We start from the raw sequence: 7,172 nt of genomic DNA on the forward strand, positions 1-7,172 counted from the left end.
GTCTGCAATACTAAAATTCTACCTGCGTTTCCAGCCCGCTGGCCTACCCTACAGATTTCAGACTTGCCAGCCCCCACAATTGTATGAGCCAATTCTTAAAATCAATACCCACTCTCTAACTAAATATATGTAGAGATAGATAATCTAAATACATATGAGAGAGAAACAGATGGTGGCTCTGTCTCTGGAAGGTCCTGATTAATACAGAGGTGGAAGACAGATTAGAATGGGCTGAGAAGCAAATGAAAGGCAAGAAGAGTCTTGGAGTATTAAATATGCTCTTTGAAAAAGCTTATTTACAAAAAGGAGGGGTATAGGGTAATGGGGGGACAGGCACATGATCAAGGGAAGTCTTTAAGAATTGTGATAAACTAGCATGATGTACCAACAACAGAATGAAGATAAATATGAATCTAAATTCAGTGCCACTATTCATAAGCTCAGTAAGTTATGCAGTCTTCTGAGCTCCCATTTCTTCATCTGTAGCAGGGTTGGTAAAAGGATCAGAGATATATGCAGTACCTGGAATTTAACAGGGTAATGAATACTTGATAGCCATTTATCATTATGTTACTAATAAACTTGAAAAAAAACCTCCCAACAGTAAAGCTTCTTGAAAGAGTGATATCTTCAACAACAAATCATGCTTACATGCTGAATGGGAAAAGCGGTGGAAAGATGGAGACTGAAAGCCCTCCTAGAAAAAGAGAAGAATAATTTAGAAAACAGAATCATCCAGGAGGTGGGATGGGATGGGACTAGAGTACAAGTTTTAGACAGAAAGAAAGATGTCCCCTTCCTTGAAATGGAGGGATGGAGTGAGGCTAAATAGAAATGAAGATAGATTTGTAAAGGAGGGAGTGGCAAATTGAGGAAGTTTACTTGAGAAAGCCACAAATTTATCTGTGAAGGAAATGAGATCACTTGCTTTACTTGGCTAGCGAGAGGAAGGGAGACATGCAGAGTAAGAGAAAGATTGACAATAGCCGTCTGGAGGCAGTATAGCACAGGAACTCAGAGCACAAACCCTGAAACCAGGCTGCTGTCTGGGTTTGAATTCTGGTTCTGCCACTTACTATATGACCAAGGGCAAACTACTCCACTTTTCTATGCTTCAGTTTCCATACCTGTATAATGATGCTAATAATCTTACATACCTCATGGGATTATTATGAGGATTAAATGAATTAACATATGTAAAAAGTTTAGAACTAGGGTGGGTCATATAATTTTCTGTCCAAACTGGGACCCTTTTGAAAGTGAAACAGGTGTTACATTGGGACTGTTCCAGGAAAACTGGGACAATCACCATCCCACCAACGGTAACTGCCCATATTTAACCAACACTTAGGTAGCAGTCAGGATTCCGCTAGAAGGTAAGTTCTGTGAGGGCAGGCTTGTTTCCATCACTGCTATATCCCTGGAACTCAGGACAATGCCTGGTACAGAGCAGGAGTTTGAAGGAATAAATGTGCTAAATATCTGCTGGAGGAAATAGGAAACTGCTGATTAGTGACACAGAAGACTGTCACTGGCACTGAAAATCCTGTGTAAGAAATTTAAATTTGAAGTTTTATTCATCTTCTTACTGATTACTACAATTATAGCCTGCAATATTCAATATCTGAGCCAATACATAAATATACTTCAAGGAGTTGGGAGGCTGAAGGTGGGAAAAATAAAAGGCCATTTTAAAATGGGATTGTTCCCCATTTATTCTCCTTATCATATATAGGGAATTATAACATTTTCTTAGCCCAATTATACTGTCATAGAAACATGTCTATTTTTGAGGCATGCCTTTTTCTTGAGAGGAAGGGGGAGAGAGAGAGAGAGAGAGAGAGAGAGAGAGAGAGAGAGAGGTTTTTTTTTGGGGAGAGGAGGAAAAGAGAGGGGGGAAAGGGAGAGAGAGAGAGAGAGAGAGAGAGAGAAGCATCAATCAATGTGAGAGAGAAATATTTATTGGTTGCCTCCCACACACACCTCACCCGGATCAAACCCACAACCTGGGTATGGGCCCTGACCAGGGATCGAACCAGCCACCTTCTGGTGTACGGGATGAAGCTCCAAACAACTGAGCAACACTGGCTAGCGCTTGAGGTATGTCTTTAAAATGGTGGTGTGCTAACCTATCAGTTAGGCACTGTATTTGTCATATTTCATGGCCTCTGATCTCTCTAAAGAGGGGAAGAAAACAAATATAAAGTCTTTCTGTATTTGTTCATACACCTGGGTGCTGGTACTCAGATGTCACTCTAGTTTGCCACTTACACCACGTACTGAGATACTAAGGCTCAAAGAACCTGTAGCTAAATTAAGTTCAGACTTCCCTCCCAGATTCTATAGTAGCAATGCTTCTGTATTATTTGTGAACTTTAGTCTTTTATTCTGATAATATAAACTAGGATTCCTAAGAAACTTTTAGAAAATGATAAAAGTCACAGAGAGAAGGTAAAAGTTTTTGCTTTTGTTTGCCCTAAAACTATACACTGAAGCTAATCCCAAGGAGCTAAAAACAAGTTTGCTAACCAAACAGCAATAAAATAAAATAAAATAAAAATAACTAAGTATAAAGTGTAGAATTTACATACATCTTAGTGATGCAAACACCCCCCCCCCTTTTTTTTTGGAGAATAAAGTAAGTTTATTCAGGTAGAGAAAAAGAAAGAGGCCAGGTCGTGGGTGCTGCTATGAAAAAAGCGAAAAGTACACGTCCACTAGAGAGTGAGTTTGCCACAAACATCTCTTTTAAAAAAAAAAGACTAGTTACTACTTCAGAAACTAATAACAATGAGGTAGGGGTAATGCAGGTGAGAGACATTCAGAATTATTTCATCACCACTGTTCCAACACTTTCTATTTTAATAATAATTTCAAGGTTATAGGTAGAATTCACACTGACTAGTGTCAATGTACAAAAAACACAGTTTTACAGAAAAGAGAAAATTGCTTATTCTTTGAGGGAAGAAAATGAATCTAACATGGAGAGCACTTCGAATTTAATTGGTGAAATCTGAGTAGAAGGCTCAAGCTCACCTATGAGTGAAAGATGACAAATGTAAGTATAACTTTCAGGTAACCACTCAACTCTCTAAATATCCAACTTAGAATTTTAAAATTATCATCTGCCTTAAATACCTTTTACTATGGGTAGATATAAACCAACACAGAAATTAAGCAGGCTGATATTGGAGGAAATTATAGCAGGTAGTGAGTAGATCCATTACAATTTACTAAGTCAGGAAACTTACACTGCAAGAGAAATGCACAGGCAATCTTAACATGAAAACACCAGTGAAGAAACACAATGGTTGTAAAAATAACACAGAAATAATAACATAAACAAGCTCAGTTCACTGTAAAATGACTCTCTCTAAATTTAAAAGCTACTCACAATAAAAGGCAATTGAAATAACTAATTACAATAAAGAATGCCATCTCCCTATCTATAAACCTATCTCCAGTAGACACCATTTTAAAAAGAAATTGAAAAAGGATGAAGATCACAAGTTAGTGATATCCTCAGTAGGCTGAAAGATCCTTACAGTTGATCTTTCATTTTACATATTGGTGTTAGCTAGGAAAGTTCTTCAGGTCTCCAATTGGAGACATAAGTTTTTAAATTGTTTAAATCAAAGACTGACAAAACTTTTTATGTGAAGGACCAGATAAATATTTAAGGCTTTGCAGGCCATACGTTCTATGCCATGACTACTTAACTCTGCCACTGTAGCACAAAAGCAGCCATAGACAATAGTAAACAAATGGACATGGCTTTGTTCCAATAAAACTTTATTCAACAAAACAAGTAATGTGTCACAGATGCCAACCTGATATAAATCATTGTGATCCCTGAAAAGTGAACATTAATTAATCTTTTTGAAAAGGTAATTCATTATATTAAAATCTTAAACCTGTTTAGAATTATGTCCCTGAATCATTTTTCTTTTCCATTTTGTTGTTTTCAAATGTGTTTATCTCCTATTATTTTAAACTATGACGCAGATCTCAGGTGCTTTCCAACTCTAAAGTTCTATGCTTCCCAAAATCCTAGTGAGGTAAGAGCATGCAATTAAATAACATAAACAGAAGTAATATTTGGAGGCAAAACAATTCTGCTGGGCATATAAGAGCAAAAAGGTTAAGCAGATGTCCTTAGGTAAGCCGACGTAAAGAAATGCTATCAACACACATGGAAGCATAATTTGGCATAGCGATGAGGTGTTACAAAGCAACAGCAGCCACCAGTTCAGGCAGCAGGGGCAGAGCATGTCACTCCTTCTGAGTAACAGAGATTTGCCATTCTAGTTTACAAAGCTTTCTGCTACAAACCAAAGAGGCCATCAAGGTACCCAATTTGTAGAGAATCATGGATTAGTCTTTTTGTCACACCTACACACAGATAACCATCATTACAGAGTAATAATATATTCACAGACAACCATGATATGGTGTGCCTTGTAATAAATGAAGAGACTTCTTTCCTTTTGTAGGAAACGTGGCTTCATTTTAAAACATGACAAGGGCCTGAAAGTCTTGTAGTTTGATGACATTTGAATTTCTGAATGTAATTGTGTAATAAACAGATTTTGTCTTATAATTCTAAGATACAGTGAGTATTCCCCAAAGGACAAAGCAGTGAAGGGAAAGAAATGCAGCTTTCTCCAGGATTTGAGACTGGCACTATCTCTTTAATGACTGCTTCATTGAAAGTGCAGTAAGTTTTCATCTGGGACACCAATATATACTATTTCCTGCATTTTCTTAACTGAGAGAGGCCTTTAAAAGCATTTTTTGGGGGGAAAATAAGGATGGTAGCATATCATGAACCAAAAAGCAAAGGAGAGAAATTTGGAGGCAATTTAGCTCTCCTAATTTGCCAAATCACTTTTAATTGAGGAGAGGGGGAAAACCCATGAATTATTCTAATATTAAATTCATATTTCAAACGTTTGTAATAGCAGAAATGAAAAATCCACAGGCATCTCAAATTTAATCTCTTCAAAACCAAATTCATCATACCTCTTCTCACAATGAATGATTTCCCCATCCCTTGGTCATCCATGCCTGAAACTTGGGTCTTATCTTCTGTTTCTTTCGTATATCCCTAAGTTAAATGAATGATCGAGTTGGTCTCCTCCTCCCGGTGATTCTGTTAATGCTGTTCCTTCTGTCTGAAATGCCTTTCTCTTTTAAGTTTAACTGGAACTCATAGTTTTAAGTCAGCCTTAGGTGCTATTTCCTCCCAGAAACCTTCATCACAACCTCTCACATTCTTCCTTTGCTCTATTGCAGCGGTTCTCAACCTGTGGGTCTCGACCCCTTTGGCGGTCGAACAACCCTTTCACAGGGGTCGCCTAAGACCATCCTGCATATCAGATATTTACATTACAATTCATAACAGTAGCAACATTACAGTTATGAAGTAGCAACGAAAATAATTTTATGGTTGGGTCACAACATGAGGAACTGTATTTAAAGTGCCAGAAGGTTGAGAACCACTGCTCTATTGGTACGTTAATGTTACACAATTTGCTAACCATTTTTTAAATGTCTGATTTCTCCCACTACAAGGTGAACTTGAAACCAGTGTATCTGTCATTCATTCATTTTTTTTCATTCACTAACTCAAATATTTTGGAGCAATTACTATAGACCACCTACTATTCTAGGCATTGAAGACTCAGCAGTGAACAAAACTTTAGATGAGGACCTCAGTCCTCAGAGAGTTATGTTTTAGTGAAGAAGAGATGAACAATAAGTAGAATGTGTGGTATGACAAATGGTGATATGCCCAATCAAAGAAAAATAAAGCTAGTAAGGGAAATAGTGTGTGTATATGGAGGAGCATGGTATTAGGAATTTAAAATAGGGTCCTCACTGAGAATGGGGCTTTTGGACAAAGAATGGAAAAATACAGCAAGTGCAAAGGTTGAGGTGGAAGTACACTTGGTGTGCTCAAGGAATAGCAAGGAGACTAACTAGTGTGGATGGAACAGAGGGGTGAGAGTGAGAGTGGGAGAAGACAGGAAAAGGAACAGAGGGAATTCATGTATAGTGGCCTACAAGGCCCAAAAGGCTCTGATTAGGTCAGGAAACTACTGAAGGATCTGGGACAGTGGAGCAACACAATCAGACTCCTGTCTTAGAAAGATCACTCAGGCTGATATCCTGAGAACAGATGGCAGGGGAGCAACAATGAAAGCAGAGGAAACAGAACACTACTGCAATGATTCAGCTGAAAGGAGAAGCTGGCTTGGACCAGGGCAACAGTGGTGGAGATAGTGAGGCAGAAACTGTTGATGGAATGGATATAGGGTATAGGAGAGAGAGAAGTAACGATAAGATCCAGAATTTTTGGCTAGAGCACAGAGACAGAGTTGCTGTATATGAGTTGGGGAAGATGAGGGGAGATTAACTTGGGAGAGAAAGATAGAATTTTGGTTAGTGTGTGCTATCTGGTGTGAAATGTTTAATGATGATGATAACGATACCTAACACCCACTATGGCAAAGTTTTATACACTTTGCTTATACTTAGTCATTTAATCTTTAAAACAATCCCATGAGGTTGGTATTATCATTATCTTTTTTAAAAATAGATTTTTATTGATTTCAGAAAGGAAGGGAAAGGGAGAGACAGAAACATCAATGTCAAGAACCACCAATCAGCCGCTCCCTGCACGTCCCCCACAGGGATCCAGCCTGCAACTCCGGCATGTGACCTGACCAGAATTGAACTGTGACCTCCTGGTTCATAGGTCGATGCTAAACCACTGAGCCATGCTGGTGGGCTATTATCTTTTTTTTTCATAGACGGAAAAACTGAGGTACAGAAAGTTAAGAACCTTTCCCAAGGTTACAAGCTAGTAAGTGGTTGAACCAGGATTAAATGCAAACAATCTGGCCCCCCAGATTCTGTGCCCTTGACCTCTATGCTATACTGCTTCTAATATATAAACCACTATGGATTTTGGGGAAGATGTCTGGAGATAAAAATTTCAAACTCACAGCACTAGAGACAATATTTAAACCCATGACACTATGAGATCATCAAGGAGAAGTAGAGTTAGAGAAGAGTTCACAGAGGTAGGCAGCATTATATATATACACACACACACACACACACACACACACACACACACTAGAGGCCCGGTGCACAAAAATTTGTGC

General features: G+C 38.4%; 1 protein-coding gene across 7 annotated transcripts in view; it reads right to left on the reverse strand.

Moving 5' to 3' along the window:
* NUMB (numb homolog (Drosophila)) overlaps window positions 1-7,172 on the reverse strand; it is a 141,221-nt gene that overhangs the window by 18,935 nt on the left and 115,114 nt on the right. The gene's annotated exons all lie outside the window — the stretch shown is intronic.

Source organism: Myotis brandtii, unplaced genomic scaffold (assembly GCF_000412655.1).
Source record: "Myotis brandtii unplaced genomic scaffold, ASM41265v1 scaffold213, whole genome shotgun sequence".
NCBI lineage: Eukaryota > Metazoa > Chordata > Mammalia > Chiroptera > Vespertilionidae > Myotis > Myotis brandtii.